At 39.9% G+C, this 17813-nt stretch overlaps 1 long non-coding RNA gene across 1 annotated transcript; it reads left to right on the plus strand.

Moving 5' to 3' along the window:
* Positions 1-4043: 4043 nt before the first annotated feature.
* Positions 4044-6606, plus strand: LOC145456784 (uncharacterized). Its single transcript, XR_013920706.1, has 2 exons — positions 4044-5369; positions 6415-6606. It is a non-coding gene; the product is annotated as an uncharacterized LOC145456784 (long non-coding RNA).
* Positions 6607-17813: the final 11207 nt, after the last annotated feature.

Below are 17813 nucleotides of genomic sequence, written 5' to 3' on the forward strand. Positions count from 1 at the left end.
CCATGTATTTGCGGGCTGCTATTCAATTTAGGCTACTATAGCCCATTTACCAGTCTTATACGGGCATTTAGTACATTTTTATGCATTATGAAACATTGCAGTTTTTTGTGAGAATATCTAACTTCCAGTGGCACAAGTAAATCCCTTCATGGAGCGTACATTGCATACGTTGCCAAGTCGGTATCTGCACCTTCAACCCAGGGATATCTAGAACACCTAGTTCTAGATATCCCTGCTTCAAACCCTTCCACAAAAGAACCGAACTCTCTGTTTCAATGCGTGAGCGAGCAAGTATAAAATTACGGTAACTGTTTCGTTACAGAGGCCAATAGCCCTTTGAGCTCTCAGTGATAGCAGAAGAAGTCAGGCGTTCGGGATCATTTCTGAGCAAACCAATCAAGTCTTCTCCTTTCCTTCCATGGCTGGAGCCCTACACCAATAGTTACAGAAGTCAGCTTTGTAAAGTGGATGTTTTTTCACTGGTCCCCTCCCCACGTTTGCCCGTCTGCATTTCCTCTGGAAATATGTCCAGTCTGATAAAACGCACTTGGATAATTTGCTATGCCACGTGTGTGCAGTCGGTGGATTCGTCCAATGCTAGGCTAAAGTAGTCTACGTGGAAACGTTTTTCAGAACATGCGATAAAAGATCGACTGACTTTGCTGTTACTCTTCTGGTGACTGTTGAATCAGACAATTTAGCTTCGAAATTTGTCAGGTGATGTTGGACTTGCTGCAAAGTTCCGGAAACAGCGAATATTCGCACAGTACGTTAAAGTTTTATTGAAGTCACACCTTCTCTAACAGATTCTTTGGTTTAGCGATATTCCAAGCAATTATGAGCAATGCGTCTGTAACGTATTCGGCAATTTTAACAATGCCTCGAAACATGGATTGGTGGGCTTGAAACCTAGCTAGCAACGTTTTCTACCCGATCAGGCAGTACAACTCCAGAAGAAACTATCGTGGTACCATTTTAAGGTACTGCGCTTCGTTACAACAACTGTTCTTCGACACATGTGACACATCGGTCATCCATAACAATACAGTGCCAGTAGTAATTGCGTTCCTACTGAAAGATGTCGCGGGCCGCGGGTTGAGAACCCCTGGTCTAAGTAGTACTACATGAAAAGTAATCTAGACAAGCTACGATAATAATAACACTTATGTGCAACTGATAAATCGCTTCTCAAAAGATTTGGTGTTCTAAACTTAGAAGACATGAGGAAGCTAGAAATCGCCAAGTTTATGTATTAACCCGCTATGTGTGTGTTTACGTTAGCCGGAGCATCACTGCAAACAACCGAGACATTCTGGCTGCGATGACTTGTCATTCAAGCGTATCTGATTGACAGGCCACGCAGTTACCGTTCTATCCCATTCAGTTTTCCATGTTGCTACCAATACGCTTCATATGTTCAATTGTGACGTAACAGTTAATCGAGCTCTGAGTAGCAAGCCTCGAATTTTGTATCACTACGCACAATGCCCCTTTTGGCATGAACGCAAAATGGCATGTCAGATTTTCGAGACAGAAATACGCTCTCTCCATTTAGCGAACATATAGGGACGGGATAGGTGGCGTTTGATAGACAATCGGTAGCGAACATATGGGGATAATGGAAAGCTAATGGAAAGCTAATGGAAGCTAATGGAAAGCCGGATAAATTTCAACCATGTTGAAACAAAAGTATGGTAAAGAATGCATAAAGTATCGATTCATCGCTACAGAATACGGCAATGTTTGTCATTGTTTGTAGTATTTATAAGAACCCTTGATAATAGCAATCCCCATGCTGATGAATCGTATTATCAAAGTTGTTTCGGGCTATTGAATTAGCAATGGATTTCATTCATAGCTGTATCAGCTGCTATTCATTCATACATTCAACAAACCCTAGCTGTACAGGACATTTATTTGCAACTTTCAACTCTGCAGAATCGTATTGATACATTTCAAATACTACATAACGTCCTTGCACCATTACGTTGTGTTGTATATTCGTATTGACAGGCAGTACGAAATTCGATTAGCTGGGTCATTTCATTACAGTGTAAGCAGGTTATGGTATGTAATGGCACGAAATGGGAATTTCCACACTCCTTACCTGACTCAATCGTTTCATACGATACTTACACTTTTCCATACCATAGGAATATATTTCCCCCACACCATATTTGTTACGATTTCCATACTATCGCGATTGCCCAACCTTCCAGATAATATTCGATTTTTATGCTTGAAAATTTCCGACGTTTATACTCTGATTATTTTGGATGAAATTACCCATTTTAAACAGCCTTTATGAAATAACTCCATCCTCAATTTCTTTGTGTCATATGTCAGCGATAGAGTTTGCCTAATCAATGAAGACAGTACATGAAATATATATACCGGATTATTTTGGAATCTCAACAAGAGCTCATTACATGTAAAACTAGTGCTGCTAGCAGTAATATGGAGAAATCATCTACAAAATTACAAAAAACCAATGCATTGTACCATTATATTATATGTTGGAATCGGTGCCTACGATAAGTTAGGGATATAAGGACAAGAATATATATCAAGCGTCATAGGCGTTATATTCAATCGGTTCATTCTTGATTGCAATATTGTAGGACTGCCAATTGCCACACACCTCACATGCATGTAGGTCTATGAGCTAGCTACATAATATTTGATAGTGTCTCGTAGAGACTTGCATGTTTCAAGAAGGGTACAATTATGACATAATTGTGTAAATACTTTCCAAAAAACATGTACTATCAGCCTTCGGACTATTTATACCCGATTTAGCCGATGTATATATATATATAATGGTTGGAACTCTAGAGATCGTCGGCGAATCAATCTTTATAGCAGATAGTTTTGTATTATTAGTACATAATGAATGCTGCGAATATGATGATCTATACCAGTGCTTTTCAACCTTTTTGAGCTCCATTCGCACTTTTTGTGTAAAACAGATTTCATTCGCACCAACTGATCAAAAATTGTTATACAAAGAGAAGATAAAGATACTTAACATTTTGTTCAGATGTGCAACAAATTGGCTACTATGTAACTTGGGCTATCAAGTGTCTCATTACAAAGAAACTTTTTTCGCTCGTTTTGGTTTTATTTCATTAAAACCCTTCTCGGCAAAACAAGTTGTTAGGTTTTGTACAAGAACGTTTACTAGTGCTTGGATGGCCAGGTCTTAAAAATATGTTCTGCACTCCATCCAAAATAGAGCGTATTTTTCGCCAGTGAAAAATGCTTGCTGGTGGAAATCGTTTTTGAGAACTGACACAAAGGTCCCGGAAGCTCCAGTTTGTCGAAAGGGTGAAAAACCCACATGCTTGTGTTGTGACTTCAGCCTTATTTCTTGGAACATAAGGTGCAAAACGATCAAGGAGAGTAGGAATATTAGAGCTCGCTACCTTTTGATACGTTGCTCCAACTTTTGTCTCGCGAGTAGCCTATATGAGAAGAGCAAACTCACGATACTGTATGTTCTGCTCTTTCGCTCAATCTAACTTGAGAATTCATACCAGTTTAATAACGGTAAAGCAGCTTTTAGACTACCAGCAAAATCTGAGTTTTTGTGGCATCTCGCAACCCAAGTCTCACCCACTAAAAGGAATCCATTTTTAATATTACAGTTACATGCTACGATTTTACGGACATGTATTACACACAGAAGGTGCACACCACAATTCTACCCAACACAGCTCTACAAAACGTGTCTGACGCACGCGATTTCAAATTAGGGCAAATTAAATTCCTCTGCGTGTCGCAGTTTTACTACTGTCTACTCAGATTGCAAGAACGGAACTATTCCGTGCCGACAGCGGAGCATATCCATATCGACAGGTTTTACCATCCAGCATTGGTCATTTTGGCCAACTTTTTGTCGCTGCTTATGTTTTTGGCACCACCGCATTTTATCGGCGGTTTGTTGGTCAAAACTTTACTTCTTCATTTGCCCCGACGCAGAAGGGGTTGGCCTCGAAATGATTGAGTCTCATAGGCCTAATCTCGCTCGTTGTACACCCCTACACTCTTCGAAATATTCGTAGATTTACCCAAATTATACCGGTAAATTTGTCCCGTCAGTTATATTAACGGAAAATGCCCGTTAAATTAATATACGGGCACGTCAAAAGTAAATTTACTTGTTTTTAGAGGGTAAAAAAATTACAGATTAGATTCGTAGAAGCAATTTACGGGATAACCAGTATTTCAGATTTACTTTGGGATTCGTAAATGCAATTTACTGGATAATAAGTATTCCGGATTTACTTTTGCATTCGTAAAAGCGATTTACTGGATAATCATTATTTGGAACATTGCTATTGCACTCACAATTCGATCATTTTACACGCTTACGGTCTTATGGACATATATATATGTGATTTTCGTCATTACATCATGTTTCAATCATCAAGGAAATTACGACATCGATGACCGTGCTGAATGCTAATCGGTGAATGGTATCCGAACATTTGGGCATTGCAGTGCAGATACCATCGTTTATATCGCTTTATAAATAGTATCCTTTGAGACATAAAGGTCTAGCAATAGTAGCATGCCAAGCGAATTTGGTATGTTATGTAGTTTTACTGCAGGTATGATCTTTTGTGTAATTATCTGTTGGACCAGTTCTGCCACCATTGTAGACTCCTTAACGCATGTATGATGCAAACTATATATCGAAACACTGGAGCTGGTGTTTAGCCGCCATGCTCCTTTGCCATTGCGATGGGAGTAGTATACGTCCTTTACCTTTTTCCTGCGAATGGCCTTATGAATTGTTTGATCATGAATTCGTAGCTGCTCGAGCGAACAGTACATTGTGACGTCATACAGATTCCAGACATAGCGGCGTCAGACGTCAGAGATATCTGAGCCTGAGCACGTGCGGCTGAATGTTCCGAGATAGATACTATATCGACGCGATGTTTTCGTATTGGATAATAACAAGATGCGTTGCTGTAAGATATTGAGGGTTTCGAAGCCACAGCTAAACTCTAGCTTTAGAGTATTGCAGGTGGTGATAGCAGATATTGTAGGTATAGCAGTATCCGAGCTCAAATCTGGCAAGTTATTCTCAGTCCTGTTTCTGAAGACGTATGTATTTTCGTTACAGTTTAATGGTGAACAGGAGATATGGCTTATAAGAATGTATTACATTTTCTGACATTGAACTACACGAAAATGGAAGCGTTATGGCATTATGAATCATGACGTCGAATGCTTATGTGATAGAAAGGGATCATTTCGCCTCTCGCTTCTAGCACAGTGCCGTGCGAAATACATTGGACGTGCGATGCAAAGGAATATTGCCAGAAAAGTTTGCAATCACGCTGGAAAAGATGATTCAGGTACGAAGTCGTAGGCCAGGGGTATCAAACTCAACTTGCGTCGCTGGCCGGATTCAAACTTTCAAACCGCTCGCGGGCCGGATCAGTCAAATCATTCCAAAATGTTACGGTACCTCAAAACGCCCGACCTTACTTTTCGCTTGAATAGTTTATCATCAATCCCGTATACATTTTGGTATATTACATAACATTCACGATCATATCATATGGATATATTCTAGCAGCACCTTTACTCGCAAACAACGGAATTTTGGCAAAAATTCAAAGATTGATCATTTGAATTCAACCGCTAAAACACTGACTCTAACGACGGAATAAGCTGATATATTTGTATGCTCCCTCTGTTTTATTCGAAATCTGCCGGTAACCCATCATATGCGCTTTGAGGAACACAAGTGATTTAATTGTAAACGCAGACGTTAGAATTTGTGTCATTATTAATCGTCATTCGGGTTTCTCTGTCTGTCTGGGGCCTTTGAGTAGAAGTGATACAGCAGTGCGACCAAATATATTCGAATTGTATTTTCAGTGCGTCCAAATATATTCGAATTGTATTTTTTATAACTATTATATTCTCCATGCGACCTGCATATAACAGTTTTTTTCACTTCACGAATAACTACTTTTTGGCTCATTTCTTCATAAAAATATGAACTCAGTGCGCACTTTTTGGAGTTTGGGGAATTTGATGTCAGTATCACCAACTTGTTCCTGATGATGACTAGAGTACAACCATAACACCACTGTCGGATAATTATATCACGGTCTATGATCTTGACTTTTGTGGCCTTGCGGGAAACTTTCCTTACAATAATATCTCAACATTTGTTAGAAAATGTGCTGGGTAATACAGGGGTTTTTCAAACTACCCAGAATTGTTCCGCAGGCCGCATGCGGCCTGCTGGCCTTATGTTTGACACCGCTATCCTAGGCCATCATTATTCGAGAAGTTGACAAGAATATGAAAATTCGCAGTATGTCATACTATAGCGTCTCAAAGTTTCCAAATTGTAACTGTGTTGATGACAGCATAATCTTTGTTCAGATTATAGAAGAGCCTACAAAAGAGCATGGCCCAAAGTACAGTCCTTCAACTGCTGCTGAAGTTTTGATGAAGCCCTCTTCATTCAGGCAGTTGCTGACTGATGATCTCCACAAGAAAGACTGGATTTTCGCCATTATCCACACTTACTTTTTTTTACGTGTTCCGGCACCAAATAAACCTGATTCAAATTTACTGGTCTCAGGAACGTAAAACTGCTGCAAGGGACCAGACGAGTATATTGATATTACAGCAGATTTCTGTTACCTTTACTTAGGGAAATTTTCCGTAAAATTTCCTACGGTCAGCATATGTAAAATCATATTACGGGGAGAGTTATTTCGAATTTACTGGTCTCATCAGCGTAAAACTGCTGCACTGGACCAGACCAGTAACTTGGTATTACAGCCGTTTTCCGTTACATCAGGTAACGGGAATTTTCCGTAAAAATTTTAACAGTCAGTCTTTGTAAAAATAAATTACGGTCAATAATATTTACGGGAAAATATTTTTCAAATTTACCGGTCTCATAGTCGTAAAACTGCTGCCAGGACCAGACCAGTAATTTGGCATAGAATATTTTTAACAGTGTACACTAGTTCATCCCAACGGTCTTCGACCATGTTTTCCAGAAAAAACCAATCGGACAAATGTTACCATGACTTTTCATGATAAAGTCATATTTTATGAGTGTCTTGCTAATTGGCTACGGTACCCAACACAGTGACCTTGGATATGTAAAAACTATCGCAGGATTTTTTGCAATAAATTCAACAAATATTACTTACATATTACCAGATAGCTCTGGCACCGTGTCCAGTGTCCACCCAAAATTATACCCTTTGCGGTCCATACTTTAATAACCCTGGAAGGGGTAAAAAGTTGCGTTGAAGAGGTTAAAATTTGCGTTACAGTAACTTGCAGATGTGAGTCTGGAATGATGGTAATTACTACTATCCTCGTGTTTCGCGCTAACCGAATACTTAATACGAAAATATGATTGTTTAGCGAAAGAAAGCAGAAACTAAATTTGACGTAATTTTTCAGCCCGTCGCAGGCTCAGACAGGTTGATATACTGCATGTCCGCCACGATACCAGATTTCAAACCAGGCTTTTGGTCACGTAGTAATTATAGTGCGAAAATATGAATTCACTATGGCGTGTGAGAGCTACGTCGTGCGTCGTAAGTTAATCAAGTTTTTACAATTGCGTCGCCACTACAAAAGTTACACATACCCTAAATTTACTATTAGGTTTATTTGAATTATTCCACGTCAGAAAAATTAAAAAATATTCACCATTTTCATTCGCACTTCATACGGATTTTCATTCGCACTATTCGCACCACCTTCGTCATTCGCACAGCAATTTTTTTCATTCGCACAAGTGCGAACCGTCACACAGGTTGAAAAGCACTGGTCTATACGATCGTAAAAATCTCGCATTATGATATAGTCCTCATCAACGATATTTTGGCCCGTTTAATGCAGTTGTCGCAATTTTTTTTTTGGGTTAAAGGAAGATTTCAATGAAATGATCTGTCCATGTAGCCATATGCGGCTGTGATGATCAGAATAATTGAAAAGTGTTCAAGTCTCATTCAATGGATGTTGTTCGTTTCTATATCCATGGTGTTTTTCGACTACAATGGTCATATGCACACTATGCCGATATTCTGTATTATGACTTCGTATTAGCTGACATGGGGCAACGCACTTAATGGCCCTACTGATTCATTCAACAACGTATAAATACAGCTCCAACTGGCGCATGAAGTTACTCGACTGCAAGATTAATTTGTTGTTGATACTCGTTTTTCTCAATAACGTTACAGCGGTAAGTCGCTCTCTTCTGCTATGTAGTAGACATCGGCGTGGTATTGATATCGTTATCGCTAACTAGATGAAACTCCCGCTTCCCGCATTGCTGATGATCTCATTCTGTCTCGTGATTCAAGGCGTAAACGCAGGTTGGTGGGGAAAGGCCTGGGGATGGTATAAAAAACACCAGTGAGTAACTGTCGCGGCGATGTTTTTTCCAACAGTATATGTTAACCAAATGATATTTCTAAATTGCGGGAATAACTGTGTGTGACTTTGTTTGGATATCAATGTATATAATATACATATTTAGTAACAGTTGTTCGTTCAAAAATTGAATTTTTCATATAGGTCAACTATTCATGCCGTTGGGGGTGTAGCAACATCCATACTAGCCGGAAAAAAAGACGCAGAAAATCAGCTCGCAAGTCTTGCGCATATTAAAGTTCAGGTACGTATCCGTATGTATGTACGTACGTACGTAAATAAATTACAATATAGTATGAAGTGAAAGTAGAAGTCGTAGGAAATTAGATTGATTTCACTAAATACTGCATTTATAATAAAACTACTTGATACTTCGAAAAATTAGAGCTATACTCCGTTCCTGGCCAACTTTACCAACACGAGACAGTGGGAACGAAGAGACTGTTTTGAAACTGGTCCACACCGCACTTTCATCTGCCCCACGTCCTGTAACATCGCTTTAATTTCCTAACTAGACCAGGGGTTCTCAGCCCTTTCTTGGCCGTGGCCCATTTTCCGGTTTGAAAATGTGCTGTGGCCCACCTCTTATCTTAGAGTCATAATCTTGCTTAATGTGTGGTAATCGACGGCGCCGATATGCCTATTTATCTAAAATATGCGCATTTTCTCTTAATTTACTGCTGATATTTAAATCTAGACCTCTCGGGACATGAAATCGCGCGAAGCGCTATGAAAATTTTCGAGTTGAATAAATATCCTTCAACAAACGACCCACGAAATAATCTTGGGCCCCGTCGAGCTCCCTCAATTGGGGGTTTGGGTGCGGCAGTTACGGCCCTGGTAGATCATAAGCTGAAACTCCTGTGTATATTATGATCGTCCGCAGCTCCATTCGCGTCGCGAAACTCAATGATCAAATCCACGGATCCACTGTGTGATTGGGGTTTTAGTTCCACTATTGTGGCGAATAATATATTCATTCAGGGTCAGCTTCAGACAATTCATTAATGAATGGGGTATGGGGTGCTAGTACTACAGAGAAGTGGAGAAAGAGTTTTTTAATATGCATGCTGTACAATGTATGCCTTGTACCAAACCAACTGAAGTTGCGATGTCAGAATATTCAATCCAATGATATAATCAGTTCATGTGACTCTTATATAATGTTCAATGATTTCCAGGCCGGACATTTTAAACCGACTCCAAAGATTAATACGCCCCGCTAAATCCTCAATCCATTATGATTCGTTGCGGTGGTGCAGTAGACCGTCACTCGAAGTAACTAATAATTTTCAATTATGGCTATTTTTGTCGTACAATAATACGACCTGCCCTGCCGAAGTACAGTAAATCTATACCTTAATTACACTTCATTCCGAGTTTATTGCACACCCTTTCAACGGCATACGACAAATGATCCTGCCGGGATACTTGGTTACTCCAGCATTACCTTCCAGTTATCATATACTCGAAATTACTTTAGTTGCTGTTAGCCGTAGGTTGTCATAGCCAGTGGAATAGGCCGCCGTTTGTGCCTCCCGTTTTCGACTTGTACATGTCGGATGAAAAGTTTACGAATATATTTCTAGCGTTTAACATATAAAATATAACTAAACTTACATTAATTCTAAAATTTTCAAAATAGCTTTGTGGCCCACCTCAAAATGCTCTGTGGCCCACCAGTGGGCCATGGCCCACCCTTTGAGAACCCCTGAACTAGACGGATGTGACCAGTAGGTCACCCATTCCTGTTGGAAAACCCCATCGAAGCCTCCCAAATTATAGCACAATAGATAGGACACATTCAATAATTTCAGCTTAATTGCAAGAAAGTAGTAGAACAAAAGGCGGTCGTTGCGTAAAACAGTAACGGTATGTTCTTTACTCCATGTCGAAATCGGCGACGGGTTCCGACAAGGCATCCAGCATTTCACTGTCGCTATGATTTTTGATATTTTGCACTACGCGAGAGCGCTCGTCTGTGAGGTAAGCGCATTACACGGCATTCGCAACAGCAAGCATGTTCGGACTTACCAGGCTCCATGTCAGTCAATTCATCCAGAGCCGCCACCACCAGGCGCGCGTCTAGCTCTGGGAATCTCTCTTCCACATCTGACTGAATCGTCTGCATCACATTATCGTATTCGTCCCGATCCTATGTGTGATCAAATATAGAATTTAGGGGCTGTCATCGTTTTTGGTTGAACACTTACGATGTTTTGACTACTGATAATAAGTGCAAAATAATTTCGTAGTGCATTTCGCAAAAAATTGCTTTTTACACCACGGTCCTTGGGGTATAAAAACTAATATCCTTTTTAAACGCTTCATAATATCTATTTTACCGAATTTGAATGCGACGTTAGATCTGATGTTTATAGTGACGTGTCACCTTCAAAACATCGTCGATAATGCTGGTGTCAAGAGATTAGATTATATAATTCTAAAGCAATGTTTCCCAACCAGTGAGGAATTCCTCACTGGTGGGGAATTCAATGGTTTCGGGTGGGGAATAGACGCATTTGTTGAACATATATACAGGATAGTCTACAAATTTACGGAGACACATGCGCGATTAATGTTACAAGTCAACTGCTCTGGAATGTATTTATCGAGAATTATATTGCGCGTTGTTAAAAAAAAAACTCATTTTCACTGAACAGCAGAATTCGCATTGGCTGTGGGGCAAACTGTGGTGTTTTTTGCATTAGCTTTCGTTGAAATGTTTCATTTGTTGAATATCATCTACTTTCTTTACACATTTCCAATAGCAAGTCCTTGCTAAACGTCTGGCCAAATGTTATGGAGACGCATTTTTAAAGGGTATATAGTAGTTCTGGGTAGTGGGTTATGAAGACGCGGAATATATCTGAAGTGGGGAATGATAACAAAAAGCTTCGTAACCACTGTTCTAAAGAAACGTTTTTTTTTCTGGGCGAAACCTTGCAATTTGCTTCTTATCTCGACGACATCGGTCAATAGTCATTTTTACTGCGGGCCTGCAGTCTTTTTCGCGATTCCTGAGCTGTCGACTTTTAGCAGGGCCCACTCTTGATCTAGAATTTTGTAAGACATCGCTTACGCGGATCACATGGCGAGGAGGAGACTACATAAACTTTCAACATTTAGGTAGGCGTCTGCAGTGGGCTGCAGAGCAGGCGTTTACAGTCTGGTGCCCGCGGAGAATTTCCAATTTTTAATAGTATGAAGCCAGTCAAATGTATTTGAACGTTGCCTTATGTAGGCCTAGTCTTGATTTCAATTCAGGTGGGCCAACTCTAAGGGGGTGGAGAAAACATTAGCATCAATAAAATTGAATATGCAAATGCGCTTCGCGAGATGCTCCTTCAGGTGGTAATAACTGTCACATGTAGTCTGATGTCTCGCCATAGCCGCTTCCAACTCCTAATGAGATGCTGTCGAGTGTCGAGGATACGTACCTGAACTTTAATATGCGCAAGACTTGCGAGCTGATTTTCTGCGTCTTTTTTTCCGGCTAGTATGGATGTTGCTACACCCCCAACGGCATGAATAGTTGACCTATATGAAAAATTCAATTTTTGAACGAACAACTGTTACTAAATATGTATATTATATACATTGATATCCAAACAAAGTCACACACAGTTATTCCCGCAATTTAGAAATATCATTTGGTTAACATATACTGTTGGAAAAAACATCGCCGCGACAGTTACTCACTGGTGTTTTTTATACCATCCCCAGGCCTTTCCCCACCAACCTGCGTTTACGCCTTGAATCACGAGACAGAATGAGATCATCAGCAATGCGGGAAGCGGGAGTTTCATCTAGTTAGCGATAACGATATCAATACCACGCCGATGTCTACTACATAGCAGAAGAGAGCGACTTACCGCTGTAACGTTATTGAGAAAAACGAGTATCAACAACAAATTAATCTTGCAGTCGAGTAACTTCATGCGCCAGTTGGAGCTGTATTTATACGTTGTTGAATGAATCAGTAGGGCCATTAAGTGCGTTGCCCCATGTCAGCTAATACGAAGTCATAATACAGAATATCGGCATAGTGTGCATATGACCATTGTAGTCGAAAAACACCATGGATATAGAAACGAACAACATCCATTGAATGAGACTTGAACACTTTTCAATTATTCTGATCATCACAGCCGCATATGGCTACATGGACAGATCATTTCATTGAAATCTTCCTTTAACCCAAAAAAAAAATTGCGACAACTGCATTAAACGGGCCAAAATATCGTTGATGAGGACTATATCATAATGCGAGATTTTTACGATCGTATAGACCAGTGCTTTTCAACCTGTGTGACGGTTCGCACTTGTGCGAATGAAAAAAATTGCTGTGCGAATGACGAAGGTGGTGCGAATAGTGCGAATGAAAATCCGTATGAAGTGCGAATGAAAATGGTGAATATTTTTTAATTTTTCTGACGTGGAATAATTCAAATAAACCTAATAGTAAATTTAGGGTATGTGTAACTTTTGTAGTGGCGACGCAATTGTAAAAACTTGATTAACTTACGACGCACGACGTAGCTCTCACACGCCATAGTGAATTCATATTTTCGCACTATAATTACTACGTGACCAAAAGCCTGGTTTGAAATCTGGTATCGTGGCGGACATGCAGTATATCAACCTGTCTGAGCCTGCGACGGGCTGAAAAATTACGTCAAATTTAGTTTCTGCTTTCTTTCGCTAAACAATCATATTTTCGTATTAAGTATTCGGTTAGCGCGAAACACGAGGATAGTAGTAATTACCATCATTCCAGACTCACATCTGCAAGTTACTGTAACGCAAATTTTAACCTCTTCAACGCAACTTTTTACCCCTTCCAGGGTTATTAAAGTATGGACCGCAAAGGGTATAATTTTGGGTGGACACTGGACACGGTGCCAGAGCTATCTGGTAATATGTAAGTAATATTTGTTGAATTTATTGCAAAAAATCCTGCGATAGTTTTTACATATCCCAGGTCACTGTGTTGGGTACCGTAGCCAATTAGCAAGACACTCATAAAATATGACTTTATCATGAAAAGTCATGGTAACATTTGTCCGATTGGTTTTTTCTGGAAAACATGGTCGAAGACCGTTGGGATGAACTAGTGTATAGGGGTGTACAACGAGCGAGATTAGGCCTATGAGACTCAATCATTTCGAGGCCAACCCCTTCTGCGTCGGGGCAAATGAAGAAGTAAAGTTTTGACCAACAAACCGCCGATAAAATGCGGTGGTGCCAAAAACATAAGCAGCGACAAAAAGTTGGCCAAAATGACCAATGCTGGATGGTAAAACCTTTCGATATGGATATGCTCCGCTGTCGGCACGGAATAGTTCCGTTCTTGCAATCTGAGTAGACAGTAGTAAAACTGCGACACGCAGAGGAATTTAATTTGCCCTAATTTGAAATCGCGTGCGTCAGACACGTTTTGTAGAGCTGTGTTGGGTAGAATTGTGGTGTGCACCTTCTGTGTGTAATACATGTCCGTAAAATCGTAGCATGTAACTGTAATATTAAAAATGGATTCCTTTTAGTGGGTGAGACTTGGGTTGCGAGATGCCACAAAAACTCAGATTTTGCTGGTAGTCTAAAAGCTGCTTTACCGTTATTAAACTGGTATGAATTCTCAAGTTAGATTGAGCGAAAGAGCAGAACATACAGTATCGTGAGTTTGCTCTTCTCATATAGGCTACTCGCGAGACAAAAGTTGGAGCAACGTATCAAAAGGTAGCGAGCTCTAATATTCCTACTCTCCTTGATCGTTTTGCACCTTATGTTCCAAGAAATAAGGCTGAAGTCACAACACAAGCATGTGGGTTTTTCACCCTTTCGACAAACTGGAGCTTCCGGGACCTTTGTGTCAGTTCTCAAAAACGATTTCCACCAGCAAGCATTTTTCACTGGCGAAAAATACGCTCTATTTTGGATGGAGTGCAGAACATATTTTTAAGACCTGGCCATCCAAGCACTAGTAAACGTTCTTGTACAAAACCTAACAACTTGTTTTGCCGAGAAGGGTTTTAATGAAATAAAACCAAAACGAGCGAAAAAAGTTTCTTTGTAATGAGACACTTGATAGCCCAAGTTACATAGTAGCCAATTTGTTGCACATCTGAACAAAATGTTAAGTATCTTTATCTTCTCTTTGTATAACAATTTTTGATCAGTTGGTGCGAATGAAATCTGTTTTACACAAAAAGTGCGAATGGAGCTCAAAAAGGTTGAAAAGCACTGGTATAGATCATCATATTCGCAGCATTCATTATGTACTAATAATACAAAACTATCTGCTATAAAGATTGATTCGCCGACGATCTCTAGAGTTCCAACCATTGTATATATATATACATCGGCTAAATCGGGTATAAATAGTCCGAAGGCTGATAGTACATGTTTTTTGGAAAGTATTTACACAATTATGTCATAATTGTACCCTTCTTGAAACATGCAAGTCTCTACGAGACACTATCAAATATTATGTAGCTAGCTCATAGACCTACATGCATGTGAGGTGTGTGGCAATTGGCAGTCCTACAATATTGCAATCAAGAATGAACCGATTGAATATAACGCCTATGACGCTTGATATATATTCTTGTCCTTATATCCCTAACTTATCGTAGGCACCGATTCCAACATATAATATAATGGTACAATGCATTGGTTTTTTGTAATTTTGTAGATGATTTCTCCATATTACTGCTAGCAGCACTAGTTTTACATGTAATGAGCTCTTGTTGAGATTCCAAAATAATCCGGTATATATATTTCATGTACTGTCTTCATTGATTAGGCAAACTCTATCGCTGACATATGACACAAAGAAATTGAGGATGGAGTTATTTCATAAAGGCTGTTTAAAATGGGTAATTTCATCCAAAATAATCAGAGTATAAACGTCGGAAATTTTCAAGCATAAAAATCGAATATTATCTGGAAGGTTGGGCAATCGCGATAGTATGGAAATCGTAACAAATATGGTGTGGGGGAAATATATTCCTATGGTATGGAAAAGTGTAAGTATCGTATGAAACGATTGAGTCAGGTAAGGAGTGTGGAAATTCCCATTTCGTGCCATTACATACCATAACCTGCTTACACTGTAATGAAATGACCCAGCTAATCGAATTTCGTACTGCCTGTCAATACGAATATACAACACAACGTAATGGTGCAAGGACGTTATGTAGTATTTGAAATGTATCAATACGATTCTGCAGAGTTGAAAGTTGCAAATAAATGTCCTGTACAGCTAGGGTTTGTTGAATGTATGAATGAATAGCAGCTGATACAGCTATGAATGAAATCCATTGCTAATTCAATAGCCCGAAACAACTTTGATAATACGATTCATCAGCATGGGGATTGCTATTATCAAGGGTTCTTATAAATACTACAAACAATGACAAACATTGCCGTATTCTGTAGCGATGAATCGATACTTTATGCATTCTTTACCATACTTTTGTTTCAACATGGTTGAAATTTATCCGGCTTTCCATTAGCTTCCATTAGCTTTCCATTAGCTTTCCATTATCCCCATATGTTCGCTACCGATTGTCTATCAAACGCCACCTATCCCGTCCCTATATGTTCGCTAAATGGAGAGAGCGTATTTCTGTCTCGAAAATCTGACATGCCATTTTGCGTTCATGCCAAAAGGGGCATTGTGCGTAGTGATACAAAATTCGAGGCTTGCTACTCAGAGCTCGATTAACTGTTACGTCACAATTGAACATATGAAGCGTATTGGTAGCAACATGGAAAACTGAATGGGATAGAACGGTAACTGCGTGGCCTGTCAATCAGATACGCTTGAATGACAAGTCATCGCAGCCAGAATGTCTCGGTTGTTTGCAGTGATGCTCCGGCTAACGTAAACACACACATAGCGGGTTAATACATAAACTTGGCGATTTCTAGCTTCCTCATGTCTTCTAAGTTTAGAACACCAAATCTTTTGAGAAGCGATTTATCAGTTGCACATAAGTGTTATTATTATCGTAGCTTGTCTAGATTACTTTTCATGTAGTACTACTTAGACCAGGGGTTCTCAACCCGCGGCCCGCGACATCTTTCAGTAGGAACGCAATTACTACTGGCACTGTATTGTTATGGATGACCGATGTGTCACATGTGTCGAAGAACAGTTGTTGTAACGAAGCGCAGTACCTTAAAATGGTACCACGATAGTTTCTTCTGGAGTTGTACTGCCTGATCGGGTAGAAAACGTTGCTAGCTAGGTTTCAAGCCCACCAATCCATGTTTCGAGGCATTGTTAAAATTGCCGAATACGTTACAGACGCATTGCTCATAATTGCTTGGAATATCGCTAAACCAAAGAATCTGTTAGAGAAGGTGTGACTTCAATAAAACTTTAACGTACTGTGCGAATATTCGCTGTTTCCGGAACTTTGCAGCAAGTCCAACATCACCTGACAAATTTCGAAGCTAAATTGTCTGATTCAACAGTCACCAGAAGAGTAACAGCAAAGTCAGTCGATCTTTTATCGCATGTTCTGAAAAACGTTTCCACGTAGACTACTTTAGCCTAGCATTGGACGAATCCACCGACTGCACACACGTGGCATAGCAAATTATCCAAGTGCGTTTTATCAGACTGGACATATTTCCAGAGGAAATGCAGACGGGCAAACGTGGGGAGGGGACCAGTGAAAAAACATCCACTTTACAAAGCTGACTTCTGTAACTATTGGTGTAGGGCTCCAGCCATGGAAGGAAAGGAGAAGACTTGATTGGTTTGCTCAGAAATGATCCCGAACGCCTGACTTCTTCTGCTATCACTGAGAGCTCAAAGGGCTATTGGCCTCTGTAACGAAACAGTTACCGTAATTTTATACTTGCTCGCTCACGCATTGAAACAGAGAGTTCGGTTCTTTTGTGGAAGGGTTTGAAGCAGGGATATCTAGAACTAGGTGTTCTAGATATCCCTGGGTTGAAGGTGCAGATACCGACTTGGCAACGTATGCAATGTACGCTCCATGAAGGGATTTACTTGTGCCACTGGAAGTTAGATATTCTCACAAAAAACTGCAATGTTTCATAATGCATAAAAATGTACTAAATGCCCGTATAAGACTGGTAAATGGGCTATAGTAGCCTAAATTGAATAGCAGCCCGCAAATACATGGTGATAATGTTCTGCGGCCCGCAGCCTCTTTCGCTGTTAAAATGCGGCCCGTAATACGAGGGAAGTTGAGAACCCCTGACTTAGACAGTTGTGATTAAGTTGAACATCGACTGTAGTGTCTGTAGTGCTGTATTATTGTTATTTTAATTTGATCAGGTACACGGCTTACTCATTTATACTGTATATCTATTGAAATTACGGCCTCGCAAGT

Source organism: Botryllus schlosseri, chromosome 15 (genome assembly GCF_051294905.1).
Source record: "Botryllus schlosseri isolate E-star chromosome 15, Bs_hap1, whole genome shotgun sequence".
Taxonomy (NCBI): domain Eukaryota; kingdom Metazoa; phylum Chordata; class Ascidiacea; order Stolidobranchia; family Styelidae; genus Botryllus; species Botryllus schlosseri.